Here is a 27693-nt window from a genome sequence, read left to right as displayed (position 1 = left end):
GAATTGAAGACATAATGCTTTGACTGAGACTAAGTTGACACATAACAACAAGAAATCACTTCATACAAGAATAAATTATGTTTTAGTTCTTTATTTTTTGGCATTGTTGTCAAAGGGGGAGAAGACAAAAGAGAAGAGGAGAAGACTAATGTATGGGGGAGAATTTTGATGATAGGGGGAGAGCATTTCAGCATTTCAGAATCTCACAACAATCCGAATCAATTAGGTCAAATCAATTGGTTTTGCCATTAATGCCAAAGGGGGAGATTGTTGGCATTTGGCATTATAATAGACAAGGAGAGATTGTTGGTATTTCAATAAGGATATTGAGAAGGTTGTTGATGACTATGGATAAAACTGATTAAGGATGTTTACTATTTTAATATTATTATTTTGTCATTGATGTCAAGAAATTGATTTTCTAATTCAGTATGATGTTGCCATATCTTGAGAAGTATGATTTGATGAGTATAAAGATGTCGGTAAAAGACACAGAAAGAATATGATGGATAAGGGGAGAAATAAGTTATTCAATGTGCAACTATTACCGAGTTAGACAATGATGAGATCATGATTATTAGATTGTTTTGATATCCTACATATATTATTGATTGAAAGGTTAATACTATACTATGTTACCGAGCAAAGAACCTAGTCAGTAAACCCTAAGGTTATTGCTATCGGTTAATGAAGGCATAATGTCTACCGAGTGAAGTTTAGTATTTACCGAGTTGCAACCGAGTAATAATAGAATGCATTGAATGAATAAAAGCATTATTTAATGAAGGAAGCTGATGAGCTGGCTATGATTAAATGATTGGTATGTTGTGAATGAAGTTTGTTAAAGAATCTATGGCAAAGGATAATCAACAGGAAGATCTACAGCTCAGATTGAACCGCAATACCCTAGCACAAGTTCCAAGAAATATATGCAAGTTCCAAGGCGGGGTAAAACATTTCCAGATCTAAGGATACATTGAACCTGGTCAAAGTTTGAAGATCTAATGGCTATGATTGATCATGGGAAATGTGATCAAGGAGATTAAGCGGTTAGTTATTGTTTATAAATAGGGAATTGTTGATAAACAATATATGCAGACAAGTGTATGCACAAGGATGCTACATAGTGATTACCAAGCACAAAAGCTTGAAGACCTATTTGAATAATAGAGTATAGAGCCTAGTAGATGGACAAGATAAGTCCTAAATTGTATTGAGCAAATAAGAATCTGCTTTAGCATTTTAGATGTGAAGTTGCAGATAGATTTTTATTACTGTGATTTTGTGAAGTGACAAAAAATCTCTTAACCGAGTGGACTTAACAATCTTATTTGTAAAACCCTCTAGCAAGGTGACATTTTGATTGAGTGTTTGAAATCCTTTGACAAGGTCACTTCTAACAAGGTGAAGATCCTAACAGATCTGAGGGAAATCCCTTAACCGGGTCACATCTAGCAATGTGTTTGTAATCTTTAACAGGATTTGCTTCTAACCGAGCATACTCTAGAAGAGTATATTTCTTAGTGGGTCCGAAATCCCACAATGGTTTTTCCCTATTTGGGTTTCCACGTTAAATCTGGTGTTATGAGTATTATGATATTTATATGCTTTTGAGTTTGCATGTTTAGCAGTTTTGGTTATATTATTGAAGCATATGTTACCGAGGTTGAATCTGATGTTTTTATGGAAGATTAAGTTTGTATGATTCACCCCCCCCTCTCATCTTATTAGCTTGGCATCTGTACTTATCTTTAAGTATCAGAACTATCATTAACAAGATCATGCTTGGTAAAATAGATGAAGTGGCTAAAGAGATAGAATTAATTTTGAAATATTTTTTGCAAGAGAGCATATATGAGGTTAATCTGGAAAATGATGACACCCCTTTGGAAGTACATGTATAGGATGATACCTCTACTCTGGATGTGCAGACAAATGAGAAAGATACAATTAGAGATGACATTGATGATAATGAGAAGGTTAATGACTTTGGTGAGGATGATCTAGCTCCTCCAGTGACAAATGTTGAATCTGAGAAGGAAACCAAGGATGTTGAAGATGAGAAGGGAGAGGATGCTTAGAAAGCTAAAGATATAGAAAAGGGAGAAGAGGTAGAGAAGGAGACAAGATTGAATAAGTTCAAGTGACAAGAGACATTGAGAATGTAGACAAGGGCAAGCAAATAATCACTAACATAGATGATCTCACCAAAGGACCTATTGATCTCAGTTCTCTATCTCCGGTTCAAGCACTAAAGTTTGGATCTCTTACACAAGACAAGGTGAGTGAGGACTACTAAAGTATCACTCTGAAGACAAAACACTGATATCTATGGTGACAAATGTGTTGGGAGAAAATTTTACCATCCTTAAAGAAAGGCACTACAGATTCACCCTCCAGTAAGCTGAGGAGTATGTTGAAGGCAGTTGATACTCATTTTGTATCCTTAGAGAAAACAACAGATGCAAAGATCCTTAAATAATGCTATGTGGCTAAGGATAGTTTTGAAAATGGTTAAAGGTAATAGAGTTAGTTTGATCTCCGATCCGAAGACTATTCAAAAAGCATTAGATGAAGGTGGTAAAATATATGTCATGTCTTATTTTGCCCAAGTTTACAGTTGAGATAGATAAGAAGATTAAGGAATGTGAAGGGACGAAAGTCAGAATATCTCAATCTTATGTCCCTCAATCAATTTTTTCTAGTAATTTTGAAGCTCAAGTGATGGCTCTACTCGACAAGATCAAGAGCAGTCAACAGGATGGAATTGTCAGAAGAGTGGGAGAACTCCAGAATTTGATAACTCCATGGTTGGACACCTGGTTGAGCAGTCAACATGATGCTATGAATGATTTGAATATGAGTGTTTCATTAGATCTTAGAGGAGATGAGATGTACACCTATCTTTTTAGTGCTTTGATCAACATTTTGGAGAATTTGAAGAAAGGTTGGGATGACCAGTTGCAGTCCCCAAAAACAATTTTTACAGATATTTTCAAATTTTTGTAACTATGTATACCCTTGTATATAAATTTTGACAGTTTCCTATCTTTGGAATTACTATCAAAGGGGGAGAGAGAGAAATGAAAAATGGTGCAACACATTCTAAGGGGGAGCTTATTGAGTTGTTGAGTTTTGAATTTTTGCAACAACAATGTCATTTTTCATCAGTGTTGCCATCAATGCCAACGGGGGAGATTGTTGGCAAGAGACACTGTACTAGAGATTGTTGGCAAGAGACACTGTACTAGTAAAGTTTTGTGCATGGAGATTGTTCTGAGGTTGTCATTGATGATAACTCATATTAGAAATCATATCCGGCTATTTGGGAAGTTTGATATTTATTTATGCTTAAGTCTGGAAGATGGAATATAGTATCCGATAGAGTATGAGTACATAGTGTAAATCTTCATTTTGGTTACTTAGTTTTGGTTGCAGTGATAGAATTAGTTGTTTGGATGATCAAGGAAGCTTATTTCAGAGTTCTAGTCTATGATATTGATTCTCATGCAAGATAGAAGGTCCGGTAATTGGTAATTCAAGAAGAACAAAGTTATTTTGATGCAACGTGTGGTGCAAAATATTTGGGATGGTTTCGGTGATTTGTTTTGTGTTCGAGGTTATCAAGCCGACATCTGGGAATCTTATTATCAAATTTTTTAGGTTTGCATATGGATTGGTAATCAAATTGAGCTGACCTATGGTTACACATTTTAGGTTGCATGTTATGCGGTTTTTGGAAGCCAACATGGAAATGATTTTTTTTTGTTTGTGCAGATATATAAGATCAATTCATTTGAGGATTTTAGGATATGGTGTGAGTATGTGAATATTGTATGAGTGATTGTGTGAAGTTTTGGAGTGTGATTAAAGGTTTTAGTGCTTCAGTATATGACAACAACATAATTGAGCAGAGAGACAAAATAGTGGCAGAAGACTAATTGAGCTTAACCAAAACTGCTATTTGGCATTAGTAGATGCTATTCCTTAGTTCAGTCATTCTTGTAATAATTTGTAATCTCTATAAGGAAGTGATCCTTCCTTAGGGTTGTATCCCTCTTTTGTAATTGAGCAGTGAGCTCTAGGAAGTGTGCCTGAATGCATGTGCATTTCCCTCTTGTAATATTATTATACTCCTGATCACAATATTATAATATTGTGGGTTCCAATCCCGTTGTGGGTTTTCCCTTTCCAGGTTTCCACATAAAAATTCTGGTGTTATGATTTTGTGCTTGCTTGCTTTTAGTTTCTATACATTATTTTTATTCATTTGTATCCAGTGGTTAAAGAATCAAATTAAGAATTTTGTTAATTGCAGAACATTGACCCCCCTCCTCTTAGTGTTTATTGATTCCAACAATTAGTCCCTCCTAGACTTGGATTTTGATTTATGTATCAATAGACATATATAGACTCTTATGTGATGCCTTGATTTCTATCTCAAATGATATTGATGATGGTAGATACTTTATATGGACATATGCTATCTGATGACTTGTGTGGATGATTGATACATCTTAGACTATATTGACGATGAAGATATATTTGATGGTTTATATGTGCTCATTATTTATGATGGATCATATTGCTTAGGGGATTATGATGACATTATGATTACACTAACCCTACTCTATGATTATGATAACTGAGTTGATGCTTCGATGATTGTGATTGCATTCTAGTGTCTTTGTGATTAGAGATGATGCCATACAACTCATTGTGAGTATGATATGACATTGTGAATCACTTGCTTGATCATTTATGATGTATATGTGTCGTATATATGTTGTATTGCATGTAAGATTGCAGGTACCAGACATTGACTCACTTGGCTTCATAGGTCCGAGTATGTCTTATCACAATAGCAAGTTATTAGAGATGGCATGTGTTTCCATCTTATACTCTAGGCTTAAGTTGTCTACCTTGTCAGTTGTGTCGTAGCTTAAATTGGTGGTTAGAGTCTTGTGTTGATATTCCACCCTAGGTTGAGTTGCTTGTGGTGTTGAGAGCATGTGGTTATTATTTAATTAATAATTGGACTACTATAATTTATTAATGTTTAAATTAATTTATTATATAATATGGTTATTTAATTTTTTGGATAATTTATTATTGAGATTTTATATTTATTTTATTGGCTTGGTTAATGTTTATTTTATTTTATTTATTTAATTTAATTGGTTTTATGATTTTTTATTTATTTAATTTTTATTTAATCATTGTTATTTAATTAATTAAATGTTGTGGAGTTTATTTATATTTTTTTATTTGATATATTATTTATCCCTTGGTTATTATATTTATTACCTACTTTAGTATCTTATTGGGTTGAATTATTAATAATCTATTATTGTTAATAATATTATTTCCTCTTGTTACTATATGGTTAATTGAGAAAATATAAAATTGTTACCTACCCTTTTATCTAATTGGTTGATTTTGAGGGGGTAAGTAAATAAAACTATTTTATATTATTTACCTCAAACTAAAGCATGGTAGGTATATTATATAATTTAATAGAATATTTTGATTGGTCGGTACATTCATATAGTTTTTTTTGTTTAATTTTTCTATTTAATGGTTTTTGTCGTACGTTGTCGGGGTTGGCATCTCTACAAATTTTGGATTGAGAATTTTGGTTTCTTGGATGATTGAATTTGGATTTGGATTGCTGGAGATTTGGATTGGATTATTGCGCTTCTTCGGTTGCCTTGGCCATCACTTCAAAATTCCTAGGTTGGAGCTGAGCTTTTATTCTGAAAATTTTGAGTTGCAGAATGGAATTGTTTTCTTTGTGACTCTCTAAGAGATTGTCTTTGGGGTATTTGAAATGATTATTTGATACTATGTTATTATAATTTTATTGGGGAAAAGTTTGAAGATTCTATTTATCCATATGTTCTTATGAAATGGAATAATGTGTCTATGTAATGATTGTGATGCAAGGGGTTGCCTTTTCTATGTGTATTTCTCTTGTTTTCCTTTATGTTGGACGTATAGAGTCTTTTTTTCCATTCATTATTGTGTGAGAGTCCTTATTTTACCCCAGAGAATCCATTGGTGAAGTTCTTTGCAATCTGGGTGTGTTCTGTGTAAGTTTGTGTGCAAGGCGTTCATAGTTTTGATATTGGAATTTATTTTTGTGATATTTTGAATCCAATTTCATGTTTTCTTAGTCCTATTTTTTCCTCCTATATCTTCTGGGAGAGTTATTTATCAAATTTGCAAGCCTATGTGTGAACTGGGCAAGTTTCATTGTCTGTTTTGTCCGTTTTTATTGATTTTTGCCTTTTGAACCCAAAATGCTAAAAGATGGCACCAAAACGCCAAAAGAAGATCCCAAAATGCCAAAATATGCAATTCTACCTTGATTTACTAGTTTTACCAGTTTTGCTCAATGTGAATGCTTTTCCAGATTTTGTGCTCTTACCAGAGGCTCTATGTGATTGTTGTTCTGAGAGAGGTCATTTAATTTTGTATTTCTCATATTATTATTTATTTGTGCTCTATTAAGATGGTTCATGCCTCACTGTTGAGGATTATTCTTATGTGTTATATAGCTCCAGCAAGAGGATGAATGCCTTGCCGTTGACGCATGGTTATGAGAGCTCCAGTGGTATGATTATGCCTCACTGTATAGGAGTGATATTGATTTTGTATTATCTATTGATCTCATGTAGTTTCCTTGGTTCATTGTTGTATTGTTTTAGTGGAGGCTCTTGCTTGCTTATGGGCATATGATTCATATTATGTTTTAGTTTGTATCAGTGATTCTATGATTGTGCTTATGTCTTAGGAGGGCCTTCATAACGCTATTTTGATTTTCTTTGTGGTTTATGTTGTTGGCCATTTGGAGTAATTGATTATGTGTTGCATTGATGCTTTGTCATTGATGTCAACACTAGCTATTTTGGATGCTTTACTAGCACCCTTCTGGTCCCGATAGGTTGTGTGGTTTCTGGTTGGATTGGATCATTATACTTCAGTATGATTGGGTTATGGAATTGGCTTATTCATGTTGCTTAGATTCATGTTCAGTCAGTTGGTTTTGATCTGGTGATCAAATTCTATCCTGTTTGCTAGAAATCTTGGTTTGTGGTTCCAACGAGGGTTTCATCGACAAAGCTTTATTGAAGATTTTTTATGATATGCATAAGTGGTGTTGGTGTGGCTTTTGGTATGGATTTAGGATGTTGATGGTGATCATGTTCGAGACTTGGCATATTGAGATCATTGCTTTAGCGTGTGGACCTATATTGGGTCCCGATGTATCTAGGTTATGAACCATATTAATGTAACATGTGTATTGGTTTATTTTCTGGTGGCTGACCTTATTGTTTATGGTCGAGGGTTTCTATATATATGATGTAAGATCTCTTTGTAGATCATATGGGAGAATCATCAAAAAGGAATATGGATATGTAAGGAGCAAATAATGAAACAATCATTTAGGTAGAGGATTTGGTTGATCATTAGAGATCGAGTTGGGTTTATGTAAGAAGATTTAGTCCTCCAGTATTGAGCTTAACCAGAACTATATTCAGGCATAGGAGATGCTATCTTTGCAGTTCATCCCTTCTTCCAGATTGTAGTATGTATTTCTATGTAGTCAGTGAGACTCCTTTTGTGATGAGAAGTGTGCTCTATGTTGTTGGCCTTCTTGCAAGTGTAGGCCCCTCAATTTTAATTCACTTACTTACTCCAGAAGTATTATCTGACTGTGGGTAGGCTTTCCACCATGGTTTTTCCCTTTATCGGGTTTTCCACGTATACATCTTGGTGTCATATGGATGGTATTTATTCTCTGATTGTTGTTTATTCTTAATTGATATATTTGCTATTCTGGTATTTGGTTTATGCATTCTGGTATTTATATTTTGGGTTCCGGTATTAAAGTTTTAAATTTTTAAGGTTCTGGTAATCTATGACAAATGATTCACCCCCCCTCTCAGTTGTCTTCCGGTTATTTGAACTATCTAACAATTGGTATCAGAGCTCTGGTTCTCTCCATAGAAAGCTTAAACGCTTGAGGAAGATCCTATGGTGACTAATAGTTCAATTTCATCTAGTTCACCTGGAGCTATCTTTCAGAGAGATATTCCTAGGCTTGATGGAGCAAATTACAAAGTTTGGAAGATTCAGATGGATACTCATCTGAGATGTCTTGGTAAAAAGATTTGGGAGATCACAGAGAATGGTGTTACACCTCATAATTTGATATCTGGCAACCCTCCTTTGGTAAACTTGGATAAGGAGCTTGAGAATGATTGTAGAGAAGGAGAAGCCCTCTTGCATGCACTTTCTGATCAACAAATAATGAGATTAATTGAAAAATCATCTGCAAAGGCTATATGGGATAAGTTAGAGACTCTTAATGAAGGTGACCCTACTGTGAAGATTGCTAAACTTGATGGTTACTAAGTGAGATATGAAAACCTAAAGATGGAAGAAGACGAAAGGATTACTGCATTCATGGAAAGGGTAAATGAGATTGTTATGGGAATTCAATGTTGTGGTGGAACTCTGAGTGAAGATGAAATAGTTTCTACAGTTATAAGAGATTTACCATCTACTTACAAGGTGAAGGCTACTACAATTAATTAATTGAGAATAATGGCTAATACTTCTATCAATAGATATACCTTGGCTAGAAATAATCTGCTTTTGAGCTTGAAGAGTTTGGACCTTCTGGAGCTGTGAAGTTTGAACCTGCTTTTCATGCATCTACATCAGCAACTGGTAAGCAAGACTGAAAAGCTTTATATGCAAAGGAATTGGATGATATGAAGAGAGAAGATGACGAGTTTGAGCAACTTGAAGCACTATTTGCTAGAAGAATACCTAAAGGATCGGTAGGAAATAAGTATGAAGGGAAAATGCCTTTTAAATGTTTTGCATGTAATTAGATTGGTCATTTTGCATCTAGATGTCCTGAAAGGAATTCAAGATTTGAAGAAAGAGTGAGAAGATCATTTAAGCCTAACCCTGGATATGAGAACAAGTATAAGTATAAGAAAAACAGAGACAAATCATGCTACATAGTGGATGAGGAAGGCATTAATGATTCTGATGATGAACCGGCAGAAGACTCTTCTAGTGGTTCCAACAATGGGAAGGAATGGGTGTTCCTGGCTACCAAGGAAGATATTCCGACACTGGAAGAGAATGTACCTGAAGAGAAGGCACTTGCTGCTAAAATTGAAGACAAAGATGAATGGGTAACTGATAGTGGTTGTTCACATCATATGACTGGAGATAGAGGGAAGTTTCTAGCTTTTCAAGAATTTGATGGCGGTCTGGTTAGATTTGGAGATGACAAAGCATGTATGATCAAAGGAAAGGGAACTATATCATTGGATGGTAAGAACAATACTGATAATGTTTATTTTGTTGAAGGTTTGAGGCATAATCTTTTGAGTGTAGGAAAATTGGTAGATAAGGGATTTCAATTACAGTTCAAGGATGGAAAATGCAAAATTATTAACAGATTTGGTTTGGAGATTTCAATCGATACGTAGACAAAACATAATATATCTCATTTGAATTACAGTGAGAAGACATGTTTGATTGCACAAATTGATGAGAGTTGGCTATGGCATAAAAGACCATCTCATGTGAATTTTGATTGGATTGTGAAGATCAGTTCAACTAAGGCAGTTAGAGATATACCTAAGATTGTGAAGCCCTATAATCCAGTATGTAAAGAATGTCAAATGGGTAAATAGGTCAAAACCTCTTTTAGGAGTATACAAGATAAATCTAACGATATTCTTGATCTTATTTATACTGATTTGTGTGGCCCTACTAGAGTTAAAAGTTTTCAAGGTGATAGATATTTTATGCTAATCATTGATGATTATTCTAGAATGATGTGGGTTACTTTTCTAAGGGAGAAATCTGAGGCTTTTGAAAAGTTTAAAATCTTTAAAGCTAAAGCTGAAACAGAGACATGATTGACTGCGGAGCAATTGCCTCAAGTGAAAATTGGAACAAAAGTCAATACTTGGCAAATAAATATTTTATGGAAAGGAATAGAAAAGTTGCAAGCAGAAAGAAATGCGGTGGCCGATTCCCAACAACAAAATGCTAAACTCATTGAAATTCTAATGTGAGGATTAGTAGAGGATGTGATCAAGGCGGGTGAAGACATGATATTAGAGGAGTTAGAAGATGAATGAAGTAGGAGAGTATCAAAGTTAGGTAGAGATGCGGATTCATGGGCCTTAGGAGACATAGGACAAATCCAAAGCTTGTCAAGGAAGTATGAAGACAATGTTTCCAAGGAAGATGAGAACACAAAGCTTGTGCTAGTTAAATGTTGAGTGCAAGAATATAATTTCTTCACTGTAAAGTAGTCTACAAGAAAAGAGATGGCCCAAATTCTGACAAGCCTTCAACAATACTGGGAACAATAGCTGGAGACTTCTGGGTCGAAAGAAAAGTCAAACGTTGACCAAGAGCAAGAATGATGCTGAGCTGTCAATATTTTGTCCTTTTACGAGAAATCTGCTATAAAAGAAGAATAATGTTCATTTTGAAAAAAGTTTGATATTTGTAGACTTATGAGAGCTCTGACAAGTTCGAGCCTCTTTTCTTGTTTCTCTTACGAAATAGTTATTTCGTTAGTGTCTTTTCTTTGCAAATAATAGTGATGATGAAGTCTAAAGGACTGATAGTTGATGATATATGATTGTACCACACTGTGTTGTATCATGTAAAGTATAACTTTGCACAGATTTACGGTGTGTTTATCCTTGGCTTTGTTTAATTCAGTGTTTCATTTATGGAACACACAGTTTTATAAATAATTGAGAGAATATTTTTGATTATTTCTACGATTGTTCTGTATCATTAATGATTATTTCAGAAAGGCATGTATTGAGATACTAGCTTAGGATATCATAATTTATTTTACCATTTAAATTCATTTTTTTGGCTTTATCTTGAAACATTCAGATAATTGTGAACTATAACAGAAATAATCCTCTAGAGAATGCAAAACTAGGTTATCTTAAAGGAACTAATCATAATCCCGTCGTATAAAAATAGTCGATGTATGCTACTGAAAAAAACCATTGGGTCTTATAAGACATCTCGAGGCTTGAGGTATAGGTCTCTTATACATTTCAAGAACATAAAATCATGGTTTAGAGAAAGAATTTATGAATGTTGAGCGAACTCAAAACTCACATGAACAAAAAGTTTAGTAAGAGAAATATCAGTTTAGAAGGTGTAGTCTAAAACAACAACATGGTATTCAGTTTTGGAGCAAACTGCTACTGTGAGGAAGAAGCCAAGGAGGAGAAATATAGATGCTTGTTTAGCTGTGATATAGAAACATTTTAGGTGGTTGTAGTGAGATTTTCTTGTGAAGGGCATTTCCATGATGGATTAATGTACAAATATTTTTTGTTTCCAATCTTGCAAACCTTGAAGTCTAGATGAGTGGGTCATCGAATTGGGAGCCACTTGGTGGTTCATTATAATTGGTCGATTGTTTCAAGAGAATTAGATGAAATTAATGTGCATGAACTCTTTGGTTTATTATCTAGGTATTTTGATCTAGAGAAGGAATGGAAGGAAAAGTTAATGAGCTCATCCTAAGCAAAATTTAAGATGGGTGTGGACATGATTTATCAAAATTTCTTCAACTACTTTAATTAAAACCAGAGATGTTCTCACAATAAAAAATTAAAAGATATAAAGACGTAAATTATTCTATATTCAAATAAGACATAACATACTCTTTATTCTTAAATAGACACATAAATCAGTTAATAAGTCTATTTCAAACATCGATTTATCCCAAGCTTGATAATAACAATCATTAGATTTCTATAGAAGATAAAGAAATTTCATAATCAATGAAATGTAGAAATATCTCAATACATATCTTTATACAATGCTTAGGCTTTCTATTGCCTTAAGTATAATTTAAAACATAAAAGAAAGAGAGATGCATCCTTTGATCTCCAATTTGAGCTTCTTCATTTCAATCCTTTGAATGAAGACGAGAACAAGAATCAAGTGCTTTTTCCGCCCAACCTTGAAGCTTACGCTTCCCCAAAATTTTTAGTCAATCAAGAATACTTGACCCTGCACAAATTGCTTAGCAAAAAGAATTCAAAAAGACAAGATGGAATCTGGTGCGTGCCTAGATGATACATGCATTTTCATTTTTCTAATTCTATTAAGAAACAAGCAAGATCAATCAAGGATATGGTAGAGAGCATAAATTAAATAATTCCACCTATTTCAATGGTTATTCAATTGATTACTCAGCCGAGTATAATCACATGCATAGCAAAAAAAGATAGCTTGGAAAAGAAAACTATTCTCCCTATGATTTCCATATTCAACACCCGTCTTAGAAGGTAACTTTCCCCATACACAAGCCTATCTAGCTTTGTTCATATAAATCAAGAATACAAATTCATGAAGAAGATAATCTTTTATTGAATAGAGACAACAACATCACCTTACTATTACTTTAGATTATAGATCAAACAATCTTTCATGGAAAAACAATCACACATATTTGATAATAAACAATCTTTCATGGATAAACAACCATACATATTTGATAATAAGCAATCTTTCATTACTAAACTGAAAAGTGAAACAAAACTAAGTTTTTAAGAAAGAAGTTGTAGCGCATGTATGAATCCTTACATATGATTAGAATATAATGAGTACACGTTCTTAGAAATAAATTAATGCAACCTAACATGCATTTCCTACAAATCTTAGCATCTACCATGCATGTTTAATAATTACTTTATCAAATGGTACCTCATGATGCATTTTCCTATATGGCTATTCAAAAGAAAGATTCAAACAATTTTATTCTAACATGGATTATATTAATCTAGCTCTATTATAATCTACTTCATAAACTTTAAATTAATTCATGACAATCTTAATTTCATTTCTAAAATGCATAACAACCAATGAATCAAATTAGAGCCTACCTCCTATTATCTTGATATTGATTTGGGGTGATTGACTCGCTTTCCTTGCCCAAATCTGCTTGCTTTTCTCCTTCTAGACTCCTCAATAACCTTCTTGTCGCTCTACTCTTCTCTATCTATCACTTCTTTTATCAATACTATTCTCTATATCCTCACTCTTATTTCTTCTCTTTCCTTCTCTATTCTTTCCTCTCTATTCTTTCTTCTTTCTTCTTTCTTCTCTTGTTATTCTTGTCGTCCTTTCTATTTAGCCTACACTGTTATTTATCCTATTCTCATCCTACGTTAGCTCCTAAGCTTTTGGATTTTACTTAGCCATCTCTACGACACCACTGTTAGTCATAAAGCTCTTTTAGTTTTAAATGGTTTAGAACTCTTAGGGACTGCATACATGTCGACTAGGCTCTACATCTATTGTTTTAAACATTTACCAAAACTACTCACCTCTACTCCACGTCTACCTATCTTCTCTGACTCGACTAAGGTTTTCTTAACAACAAATGTTGGATATCTAATGCAGATCCACTTACCTCGCGGTCTCTACTGTTTGGATGGAGCAGTTACATTACCATCTTTGCCACGTCTCTCCCTTGATTGACTATGTCAATGAGTATCGACCTGCTTAACCCAAGTCTGTCGATCGACCACCCTTAGTCCATCGACCTCTCTGTTGCTCACTGGAAGTCGTAGGGTGCCAGGTCGACCACTGTCCGCGACTTTACTAACAGTCGCTGGCTTAAAACCCGCCACCTTTATAATACATGACTATTATATATTACATGTTATATTAAAGAAATCTATGTGTAAAAAGGTATTAGAAATAAGATATATAATCTAAATTATATATATGTATAGTCATTAATACATTATTTCGAATTGTCATGTTTATATAATAAGAAAATATTCACTTAAGCATAATTTAAAATAAATACACATAATACACAATCACCTTCATTATATATATATATATATATATATATACACGATTGAATCACAGTTATCTAACTAACAAGCATATGAAATTTGGATAATTGTAAACAAAACATTCATTAGTGAAATTACATTATCTTATTCTAGGAACATTAAATCATCTTGTATAAAGAATGTTAAATTGTTAAATCACTAACTCTTTTTCCAAATATCAAACTACTTTTCACCATCATAGACGAGATAAATTTAACAATTGTCATTACTCATAGAATTTTATTTCTAATTCAAAATCATGCATTGATGAAATCACAATTTCATAAACATAACTTTTCTACTGTGGTGTGTGAGATTCCTCTAATCTATCGAAGTCCATGAGCTAAGACAACTCTAGCCTTGTTCTCGCCTTCATTTGCCTTCACCTGTTCCTGCATCACTTGCACTCAATAGCTCATCAGTAATGACGATCCCCAATAAATATAACACTAGCCTTGTATTTGCATTCGTATGAGTAAAGAAATATAAATCATTTCATTTGCATACTGACTGCATTATCATTGTAATAAAAATTCATCTCCATTACAATTTTAATTCATAAATGAAAAACATACATTATTTTCCTAATAACATAATTATTGAAAATACGGTTCATGACAAAAGAGTTCTTGATTATGGTATTGGGATTAATTTATCCCGACTTCATTTTTCATAATGTAATATAGTTTTGCATTTTAATACAAGGGAGCTACCCCGTAATGGTAGTGCTTATCTGAAAAAAATAATCTCATTTCAACTAAAAAATAATTTAATTAAAATGCATATAAAAAAAGCTATGCATGACAACATACACCTCTCCAAATTATAAATACCCCGACTTCAAAAATCAACTAAAAACATATATGCAACAAAATATTATGAAAAATTGTCGATGCAATAGATATTGGTGTGAAAAATCTATATTTTAAAAATTACAATTTAATCCTTTCTATAAATTTTTTTTATGCATGATGATATAAATGTCACTTCTAAAAAATGTTGATTACTATAAAAATAAGTTATTGAAAGATGTAAATAGATTTACAAATTATGTCTAATTTTTATTTTTTAAATATATTTATAATCTACACAAAAATCCTCACAAATCAATATTTTGTTTCATCTTCAAATTTTTAATGGTTTAGCTACTATAAGTGTTAGAATGTGAGGATTTGGTGCAAATGGTAATTTCATCGTGTCGATTTGGCCAAAAGGAGGGAACCATTATTGTGGGATGGTCCTGTCATTAATTTAATGCATGGGTGATGCAATAAAAATAAAATCATAATAGTATAGTTAATAAAACATACATAATATAATGATTTTAAAAAAAACTATAAATTCATAGGCACCGCAAGTTAGTCTATATTGCAAGAATAGATATAAACATCACATATGGTTGGATTATATCATTTTCTTAAATTACATTCATTACATATACTTCTCTAGTTCACCCTATACTCTGTTATGCTCTACATGTTCTACCTATCTTACTCTTGTAGTATATTTATGTTGGCAATAATTGTCATTTATGTCAACCCTCAATGTGTGTGTTGATGATATACTTAGTATTGAGATGTGATTGTTAGTTTGTATTGGAGATTGGTTGTCAGCTCTTTGATGGTGAAATGTATATGTTGTGTCTATTGGAGATTGTTGGAATCTATTATCATGATTGTTGACTAGATTTTTGTGCAAAAGGTTGTTAGAGATTCAAGATGCATGAAGAGATTCTTTGTTGTGGATGTCCAACTTTCTTGGTATTGATGGCCACATTTAGTATGTTGTGATGATGTTGATGATACTATCATGATGATATCATACTAAGATGAGGATTAGAAGAATGATGATGAAGTGATGGTTTCTGGACGGTCCTATGCATACTACAGGCTACTACAATATATTCTTTGTTTCTCCCAAGTGAACAAGTGGTGTCCTTGTGTCTGAAATTTGTTTAAGAGTGAAATTGCAAAACAAGTGTGTTGAATGAAGTCTAGAAGAATTCTCTACGTTCCTCTGCTTTTGTACATATGATCTTACAATTTTAGATATAATGTCTATGGTCTATGGACATTGCACTTCTATCTTGTTCAAGTCCCTCATGTTTTAGTTGATGTCTCTAGTAATGACAACATGTTGGGAGTGTGTTGATTGGTAAGAACTGGTTGCAGAGAATGCTTCAAATTGCTCCACTTTTTGATTTTTTTTGGTTGCGGATTGGAGGGTATCCAGTTAAAATTTTAGGTGACGAAGCTTTCTGGAAGTGTGTTTGTTGATGACCTATCTCATGATAGTATTTCTTGGCATTTCAATAATGAAGAATTTTGTGTTAGTTTGGTTTTGGAAAATTGGTTTTGGATTGAAAATGTTAAAGAATTATATGAGGATGTTGTTGAGGGTTCATGGAACACCTCTATGTGATCCAAATGATGTTGGATGGTCTATTTGGTGTTGGTTTTCAAGGTAATTGATAGCTATCTGGCCAATAGGGATTGTTCTCTTGCTTGCGGTTCATCTTTGGGGGGCTTCCGCTAGATTGGGAAATGTTTTGAGTATTTTTTAGGTCCTACTATGGTTTGTAGGGATCCACATTATGAATATTCATTTGGAGAGAGTGTTTTTGGGCTGGTTGCTTATGAGCTACACGTTTTACTTTCACTTTACCCTATTGTTGACCTTGGAGGATGTGCACCAACATGTGTAATGTTTGGGGCCACCTTAGATGATGTATTAATATGATTATAAGTCCTCACTATCTCTTGGATAGGACCGCTTTGACCATAATTATGTTTATGTGGCCAACCTTGTGGGATTACTTCATGTCCCCTATTCTGGTCGACCTAATTGATGTCTTAAGATGGTGAGGATGGTATATAGAGAAGATCAAGTCAATTGAAAATGGCATGGTAGTTTATGGAATGTGAAATATGTGAATGTGAAACAACAAGTGCATGTGGTGAAAGTATTGGAGTTGAAATTCCTAATGGTTGCTTGAGGTAATAAATCAAGAGTAGCTATATTTTAGGGAGATTGCTAGATATTGTGATGTTGAAGGAATATTCATTGTAACTAAAAAATTCATGTATCTTGCTTGGAGATAGTGGGTGTGTTCAGGAAGTCCTTTATATCTTTCTCTAAGGAAGTGATCCTTAGCTTGCAAGTCCTTCCAGAGTAGTGAGCTTCCTTGGGTAGTGATCCCTTCAAAAAATTGTAATATTATTTATATAGTATGAGTTAAATCTCATCGTGGTGTTTCTCTTCTTGAGGTTTCCAGAAAAAAATTGGTGTTCTCTTGTGTATGTGTGTTCATTTCTTATCTTTGTTTGTCACTGATAAAGAGTAAATTTTAAAGTTGAATTGAATCAAATTATAAATTATTAAGATTTATTCAAGATTGATTCACCCCAACCACCCTCTTAGTCTGGGGTGTGTCTAACAATTTGATTATTCATATAGATTATAAGTAGGTAAATAAATGTTCCTAAGTGTATCTTTTTTACTTATCATTATTATCAAGGCACCATACATCCTAAGATGTTACCACAATGACCTTGTGGTTACATGTTTTCATTTCCTTGAATACCAACACAACTCATGATGTAATAGTTAAAAGAAGGAGAATGCATAACAAACATAACAATTAACTTACAAATATTGAGATGAATCATTTTTTTTGGAATACCAATTTCTTATATTAATGATTCTAAGTTAAATTCACCATTACATACAATATATCAACATTGAAAAATTCCATAGATGTTCCCCTATATAAATATGAGAAGAGTTCTACTAAGTCCATATAAGGTTCAAAATATTAGCTACAAGTACCTAAATCTAGCATATCATGAGTCAAATAGGCAAATATTTATAAGAAAAAATCCCAATTCACAATGATGCTTTCCCCCTAAAATAAAAATTTCAAATTTTAGACTTGTGGAGAAGAGAACAATTCTAAAAACTTGACACCTTGAATTTCCTTGGAAGGGGTTATAATTTACCATGGGGGATGAGGGTACATGATCAATGAATTTTGCTACAATGTACCACACTATACATTTATAGGTATGGGAATCCTAATGTTATGCACTACATATTATATAAATTCACTAGTTATCCATAATGGATTAGTATCAATTACAAAATTTATATTTTAAATATGATAGGCCCCCACCTAAACTATTCTAGAAATGAAGGTCAACCCATGTATGTTGCAAATGATCCATATATGTGAAAAGTGTTCTATCATGGATATTACTAAGGATATTTGTAGTAGAATTATCACATGTATTACAAGCCATCGACCCAAGTTTGTGGTGGTAGATCGAATGGCTTTGGAGCTATATTGTCACTTTTATTTTTAGGAATGCTTGAGAGTGCGCCAAATCACATTATTCATAACATAACTAATGAGACCAAAAATAAAAGAATAGTTGGGGCCTATTATCATGCATTATACTCTTGTGCCAAATTAAATAAGGACTTATTAGTCGATATGAACCAATGACATGGCCTTATGTTTGAATATTCATTTGTAACAATGGAAAATCCCAAGGAATGTTTGATATCCATATCCAAGTAGCATATCGAATGGTACACATACATGGATACTTAAAATATTTTCCAAGAAACACATAATATAATAAAATGATAAAATTGAGGGAACATGGGTAATTTATTTATGGCATGGGGCATTATTCTTCGATCACAACAAAATTAGAATGATTCTATCACCTTTAGTGAATAATTCACTATATTTTCTATGACTCTTAGGGATTATTTTGTTGGAGGAAAATTGTGAACCTATAATATGTATCTTTTGGGGAAAAAATCAAACCTCAAAACTATTAAATTTTCTAAAATTAAGAAAACTACAAAATGATATGTACCTTAAAGATGGTTGAGGGAAGTCATGAGCACATCCATTCTTTATTTGTGGGAAGTTTTATCCTTTGTAGAAGCATGCATTGGTGCTACAACTCAATATATTACTCATAAGATATGTCTCATGTCTAAAAATATGCCACTTATATGTGTAATGCCCACCAAGAATAGCCTAGAGATACTAACTAAATAACTAGGAAATAGAGACAATTTTTTATTTATTAAAGGTTGCTACCACACATAAATATTTAAATAACACATACACCAATTAAGTATGATATATCATTAAACATAAATACATACGCAAAATTATCTTATATTATAAAAATTGCATTCCCTAGGGTAACTCAAGATCATTACTTAAACACAACATAAAGATATGAACAACATCAAATAAATTTAATAACATCAAATTACATTAATGCATGATTTTCCCTTAATATAATTTTAGTTTCACCACATAAAACATAGGAAATAACTAGTTAACCAAACCATAACTTAATCATGAATTATAATCTATTTAACATTTCTAACCAATAGGTTCATTTTAATACACCAATGCCAAATGTTTCTAGCTGATGTATCCTACAACTAGATATTCCATAATCATCTTATAATATAATAAATCCATTTCTAAATAGAAGAAATCACATAAGACATTGTTATATAATACATATTACATTTCAACCAAGATGTTTAATAAAAATATACATTACTTGCTTCAATAAGGAATCATAAACTCTAACTACAAGAATAATTATCCAAGTTACATTTTACAATGATATCTCGCAATCATAGAGAATAGATCATAACTGCTCCAAGAATCCATAACACAAGAACTAAAGAGATATAGAATCCTCAATCACGTGCATGAAGATCCAATGAAGAAAATCCCAATAGAAGAAGGCACAAAACCACCTGGCCATGTGAAACCAAAAGGTCCACCCCTATGCTTCAAAGAATGACATAAGGTCCCCCCCACACACACTAAACCTAGGTTGACACCTAACCTCCAAGGAAAATAAAACATATGCAACAACAATTGAAGACTAGCAGCTAAAATATAAATAAATACACCAAGCAAGGCTTAATCACAAAGCACAAAACTCACCAAAGGCCACCATCAAAACACAAAGGCTAAGTTAGTAGGACACATATACAAAAGAGTGCCATCAAATGCTATCAACAAGGGTTTTCCTGGTAGTCCCTAGACCCCGACACCCATCAACAAGGATTTTCTTGGTAGTCTCTCTGTAGACCCCAGTACCCAAGTGATACCCATGCAGAACAAACTCAACCTTTTGTGAAGACAAGTGATGAGGACAAAATTCGAGACACAGAAAAATGTAGCAATGAAAGACACAAAAGATTATACTTTATTATCTGAAACCAACTATCTACAAAACATGTGTTGGTGTAAATAATTATTCATCTTGGATATTATTACACCTTAATTAAGTTTACTTAGGAAATGCATTTCATAGTAGTTTGGGTATGAGACACTTGGGTGTTTGTGCCACATTGGGATAGTGTGTGTAGGAGAATTTCCACCTTTTATGGTGTGATCTTGTTGTTACACTCCACATTCAGTGGGTGATCCACCTCATGTGGAATATTACATTGTTTCTCCTACCTACCCACACCTATTTCCTACCTACCCTTGTTTCTGATTGAGCCACATGTCATGTTTGTGTGCTCACATATCCATATAGCCTTGCCTATATAAGCAGGCTCATATTCATTTTATGTAACGATCAATTGATGATCCAGTTGATCAACATTTTCATCTTGATAGAATACAGTTTATTTCTATCATATATTTTGTCTCTCTTATTTGTGCTTTCCATTGCCTCTTGATCTTGGCAAAATCTCACAACATGAAATTACAATCTAGAGGAATCAATCCTCACAGGCTGCAATACAACAACTTACAAAGTTTTTTGGAAAAACCCTTATAATGCAATTTCCTAACACAAAACTAAATTCCCAAAAAATCACATACAACAACCACTCACAAGTTTCCTTCCATGAGTCCTAAATAACCTTCCACCATTTTGGAGCTGAAATTACAATTTAGAAATTACTAATTGGTAGACAAATACCAAAACATGAAATTTGAAATATAAAAATACACCTAGATTCAAAAATTGTCCAACTTTCGGCAGTCATAATTTTTGATCCTGGAATCAGATTGACGTGCTGTTTGAAGCGTCAGAAATCTATCTAAGTGAAGAATATGCTAAGATTATACTCTGTTGATTCCCGCCATTTTTAGGGTCGTTTGAAACTATTTAATGCTTCAGATTTGACTTGGAAGAATTTTTTTTTGTTTTTTCAGGAAACTAAAACTTGAATAACTTTCAAATCATTAATGCTTTTGACCTGATTCTTTAGCCAATGTGCTTATTTTTTCATTCTCAAGCTTCCAAACACATGCTATCAACAAGTTTTTTCCTAGTAGTCCCTAGACATTGACACCCATCAACAAAGGTTTTCCTGGTAGTCTCTCTAGACCCTGGTGCCGAAGTGATACCCATGGGGAACCAACTCAACCTTTTGTGAAGACAAGTGATGAGGGCAGAATTTGAGACATAGAAAACCATAGGAATGAAAAATATAAAAGATTATAATTTATTATCTGAAATCAAATATCTGCAAAACATGCAATTACAATCTAGAGGAATCAATCCTCACAAGCTACAATACAACAATTTATAGAGTTTTCTAGAAAAACCCTTACAAAACAATTTACCAACCTAGAACTAAATTCCCAAGAACTCACATACATCACCCATTCACAAGTTTCCCTCCATGAGTCCTAAATAGCCTTCCACTATTTTGGAGCTGAAATTATAATTTAGAAATTACTAATTGGTGGACAAATGCCAAAACATGAAATTGGAAATATAAAAATACAGCCAAATTCAAAAATTGAAACTTTCCGAAAATTGTCCAACTTTCAGTAGCCATAAATTTTGATCAGATAATTGGATTGACACATTGTTTAAAACATCAAAAAATCTTTGTGAGTGAAGAATATGATAAGAATCTGCTCTATCGATTCCTGCCATTTTTTGGGGCTGTTTGAAACTATTTAATGGTTCAAATCTAACTTAGAAGATTTTTTTTTCAGTTTTTTTAGGAAAATGAAACTTGAATAACTTTTAAACCGTTAATTCTTTTGATTTGATTCTTTTGCCAATGTGCTTATTTTTGTGTTCTCAAGCTTCCCGCAAAATGTGGGCTCCATCCACCTTTAAAGTAAAAGATTTCTATTTTTGGCTGTCGACAAGAAAAGGCAGCTTGCCAATTCTTAAAGTTGGAATCTCTTATTCATCCAAATTGGGTGATGTAGGATTGCCCTTACACCACTGGATGCTCCTGCATCAGACACCTGGGGTAGTTTGAGAAGTGACCCCATCACGTCTCAGCTGGTTGAGGAAAACCCAAACGGTCAACCTCTACCTTGGACAACCATGAATAATCTTCAATAGGTCTTCCCCTCCATTTCACCAGATACTCCTCATACTACTTGTTCTTGATACTCCTTCCTACATGGCTATCCAAAATTGCTTCGATCTACTCCTTCTCTGAAGTAGGTGCAAGGATTTTATGCTATTCAATTACTGGCTCCTCCTTTGTGCCGCTTTCATGATATTTTGTTAAGTCTGCAACGTTGAACATAGGGGAGATATTGACTCCATCCGACAACTCTACCTCATATGCATTCCTTGAATCATGTTTCTTCAAAATCTTGTAGGGACCAAACTTCTTTATTTTCATCTTATTGTATGTCCCTACTAGAAACCTTTCCTTTGTCAAATGGACCATCGCCTCGTTACCAATCTAGAACTCCTTATACCTCCTTTTCTGATTGTCCTTTGCCTTATATTACAAATTCATCTCATTGATGTGCTTCCTCACCTCTTCATGCATATATCTGATGTGTTCTGCAAAGTCTTCGACTTCGACACTTGTATGCTTTTCTTAGTCCATCTTCCTCAATTCTGGAGTGGTCCTTGGACTACCTCCATAAACAATTTGGAATGGTGACCTACCAGTATTTCTGTTGATGAAATTATTGTAAGAAATTTTTTCCTATGGTAAAATAAGATCCCATCCCTTAGGTTTATTTCCTACCAAGCATCTTAGTAGGTTACCCAGACTCATGTTCACCACTTCATTTTACCCATCGCTCTGCAGATGGTGTGTAGAATTGAACTTCAACTCCATCTTCAACTTCTTCCACAAGGTCCTCCAAAAGTATCCAACAAATTTGGTATCATGATTTGAAATAATACTTTTTGGCAAACCATGCAGTCTTGCCACCTCCCTAAAGAATAAATCAACAATGTGAAGAACATCATGGGTCTTCTGACATGGAATTAAATGTACCATCTTCAAAATCCTACCAACTACCACAAAAACTAAACCGTTCCCTCTTCGTGTCCTTGGTAAACCAAGAACAAAATACATACTTATGTCTTCCCATGGCCTCTCAGGTACAGGTAATGGCTGATACAACCTTGTATTCTGGCACACTCTGCAACTTTGCACAAATTTCTTCACATCCTATGATAAATGAGGCCAATAATAATGTTCATTGATAATGGCAATTATCTTATTCTGATCAAAGTGTCCTTCCATTCCTCCACTGTGCTTCTCTTTGATCAAATTAACCCTCATGGAGCTCCTTAGAATGTACAAATGGCTTCCCTTGAACAACATACCATCTTGGATTATGAAATCCAACCACCTTGTCCTATCTAAAGTAACAAGCTCCTTGTAAGCTTTCCAAGCCTCTACAAAATCTGGAACCTCAAGATACAATATCTTGATTTCATTGAACCCAACCACCTCAAATTGCATTTCTGTAAGCAAAATATGCTTCCTACTCAAGGTATTTTCAACTCTGTTAGACCTCCCACTATTGTGCTTCAAAAAAAGTGTAAATTTGCAAAAAATCCACCCATTTCAAATGTCTCTGATTCAATTTTTCTTGACTATTCAAGTATTGCAATTCTTGATGATCAGTATAGAAAAAAAATTATTTTGGCAATAGATAGTGTCTCCATTTTTTTAATTCTTGAGCTATTGCATAAAATTCCTGATCATAAATAGAATATTTATTCTTTGCTTCATTTATCTCTTCATTGAAATATGCAATGGGCCTACCTTCTTGGCTCAAAACAACTCCAATGGTATTACCACTGGTATCACAATCCACCTGAAACACCTTATTGAAATCTAGAAGGGCTAAAATAGGTTGTTCTATCACCTTCTTCTTCAACAAATCAAAACTCTTTGCCACTCGCATACTCCACCTGAATTCTTTCATATCCCCTCTCATTGTTTCAATCAAGGGTACACAAATGCTACTGAAGTTTCTAATAAACTTCCTATAAAAACTAGCCAAACCATGGAAAGATCTCACCTTAGTAATAGTCCTTGGGGTAGGCCATTCCAGAATAGCATTTACCTTCTTTGGGTCCATTTTAAGACCTTCTGGTGAGACACCAAACCCCAAGTATACTAAATCCTTCTTCACAAAACTACACTTCTTCAAATTAATTAACAATTTTTCCTCTCTCAGCTTCTCAAAAACTCTATGAATGTGGATAAAATGCTCCTCCAATGTCTTACTAAAAATTAAAATATCATCGAGGTAAACAATAACAAACTTACCCATAAATTCTTTCAGTACCTCGTTTATGAGCTGCATGAATGTGCTAGATGCATTGGTTAGCCCATAAGGCATGAATAACCACTCATACAGGCCTTCTTTGTTTTTTAAGGAGGTCTTCCACTCATCCCCCTCTCTAATCTAGATTTGATGATATCCACTCTTTAGATCAATCTTTGTGAAGTACTCCACTCCACCCAAGTAGTCTATAAGGTCATCTATCCTTGGCAGAGGAAATTTGTACTTGATTGTTATCTTGTTTATGGCCTCAGAGTCCATACACATCCTCCATTCTCCATTCTTCTTTGGTGCTAGTACAACAGGTACCACACTTGGACTCGAGCTCTCTCGGATCAATCCTTTTCTCAACAACTCTTGAACTTGTCGGTTCAACTCTTCATTTTTTGCTAGAGTCATTTTGTAGGCTGTCTTATTTGAAAAACTGAATCCAAGGATTAGGTCAATCTGATGACTGGTCTTCCTCATAAGTGGTAAACCCTCAGGCACGTTATCATACATAATATCTTGAAACTCATTCAACAAACTAGAAACTTCTACAGACATCTCTTCACTATCTTCTTTATCCACTCTCAAAATTAAAGCAAAACACACAGGTTCGTGGTTCATGCCTTTCAATTTTTTTCTTTCATCCACAAAACATATTATGGCATTACTACATACCTTTTCTTTCACCTCCTTCAAGGGCTTTAGCTTATGGTGAACTGATGAAGCCTAAACCCACACATGACTAGGCCTTGAATACCCCACAAATCAAACAAACACTTTTCCTCTTAGACTCTCTAGTCTCTCAAGGATTTGTTTAGTGACCTCTTGAAACAAGGAAAAAACATCACACACCATTTGTGTGACAAGATCCATTTGATTGACCCTTAAGCCTACACCTAACAAGGATAGGGTACTCCCAAACACATGAAATAAATTCACCAACTTATGGAATGGATCAGAGGGCTTATCCACCATAAAAATACACCAATTCAATATGTTTTAGCAACCCTTGAGTCCCATAACCATGACTGTCCAAGATTGGCGAGTGAGGGAGGCCTAATTGCATTAAGTTTACCTAATTGGTTTTTGGACTCTAACTTTCCAAACTCACAAATGACTTCCAAAACAAATGGATGTTTCAAATACACTTTTGGGAGTTCTTAAAGATTCTAAATTTTCAGGTTCCAACCCTCAAGGAAAATGTTTGAACCCCAAATTTGTCCTATTAGGTCTATTGACCTAATTGGACAGGTTTACAAAGGAAGTGCACCACTGGGGACTTACCCAAGCAAGGTTATGAATTTTAAAGTGCTCTCCTACTCCACAAACACCAATCCAATCATTGGTTTGGCTGATCCATCCCAAATCTGCACTGTATGCATCAAAAGGTTCTTCAGTATAAGTCGATCACATGAGGATGCCCGACTAGGGTCAATATTTTCTCACTCTTTCCCGCACTCTCCTACAAAAGGCCTTTATAATATTAAATTAAATCCTCTAAAATTGTCTTCCCCCTAGGGCCGGAAGTTTTCCACAAGGGAGAATCAAGTTAGAGGCATTTGAATACAAAACCTTAGGCAAAGAGAGAGTTTCAGAACCAGTAACCAAAATTTGTCCACCAAATGCTCCAAACCACACCAAAATTGAATGAAATAAAATCCAAAGGGACTCTAACACATTCTACTATGTATTCATGAACATATTACTACATTCCCAAACTGATAACATTATAAGAATTGCACAAAGACCGTGAAATTGCAGGAAAATGTGCGTTTTTCATTCACTTCAGAATTCAATCTCCAACTCCCTTATATAGATTTCAACTAACTCTCCCAAACAAAAATTGAAAGTTGGTGACCATTGGGAGGAGTGGTTGGGCAAGACACAAAAAGTTTCTTTTGACAACTTTGTCAATTTTGTGACATCTTTGCCTCACAACATCAAAACATGAACAAAGTTGTCAGTTGGACTTCAAAAGGTCCAAAATGACTCAACAAGACTTAAAACACCTATTCCTATTCATTCTTGACCCTATTGACCAGATTTGACCATGTAGGCTTATAAGTTCCAAACATGTCAATGGCCTTACAAAGGGGGTCTTATTACAAAGCAAAAGTTCAAAATGGTCCATAAGACCTTGACACACCTAAATACCTAATTAAATCTTTATACACATGGCATACCATGAGTGATGGTTTGATTTGAAGGCTTTCCTGCACAACAAACTCCATCCTTTGTTAGGGTATAGGTATTAGCACGACCATCATGTACAACACGCCTATCGAATTGTCATGGCCTCCCTAACAACATGTGACATGTATCCATAGGTATGATGTCATAGAGTACCTCATCATGGTAGCTTCCAATCTTGAATTTCACCAAACATTGCTCATTGACCAGAACTTTGTGGTCATTTTGCAACCAGGCTATTTGATACGACTATGGATGTCTTTCTCTCTTTAGTTTCAACTTTGTAACCATCTCTTCAAACACCAGATTATCAGTGCTCCCAGTGTCAATAATTACATCACAAAACTTGTTTTCACATTTGCATTTGGTGAAGAACAAACTCTTCCTCTGATATGGTTCTTTTTCCTCATTCATCAGGGTTCTCCTAATAACTAGGTCCTCTTCCCTTTCAGCATCATCGAAATGTTCAGACTGATATTCTTCATTTGCATGTGCCACCTGTGCATGGCCTTCATTTCTTCGACCTTTCCTTCCTTCATGTTGTGGACATTCAAAGGCTCTATGCTCTTCTTTCCCACACTGGAAACAATTTCCTCTAAAACCTCCTCTCCTAGACCCTTGTCCAAGCCTTCCTCTTCCTCTTCCTCTCTATTCACAATTATTCTAATCATAGGGCCTATATAAATTATATCCCTTCTGATTTCGACTGGTACCCACGTCTTCATTTTTATTTTGATCATTTCTATTCCCAAAGGATCTTCCACCGCCTCTACCACCTCGGTCTTTCCCTTTTTGTTTGCCTTCAAATCTCTTATTCATCCTTTCCTCCACCTTGAAAGAAAAAGGATATGCTTCTTCAATACTGGTCATTCTAACTAGACTCATCTCCTCTTGAATACTCAACCTTAACCCATTCAAATAACGGGTGACCTTTTCCTTGTTGGCATATACATGACTTGTTCTAATGATTATTTTGTAAAATTCTTTTGTATACTCCTT

This window comes from Cryptomeria japonica, chromosome 9 (assembly GCF_030272615.1).
Source record: "Cryptomeria japonica chromosome 9, Sugi_1.0, whole genome shotgun sequence".
Taxonomy (NCBI): domain Eukaryota; kingdom Viridiplantae; phylum Streptophyta; class Pinopsida; order Cupressales; family Cupressaceae; genus Cryptomeria; species Cryptomeria japonica.
The sequence above is the reverse complement of the archived record's forward strand: the minus strand, read 5'-3'. Positions refer to the sequence as shown.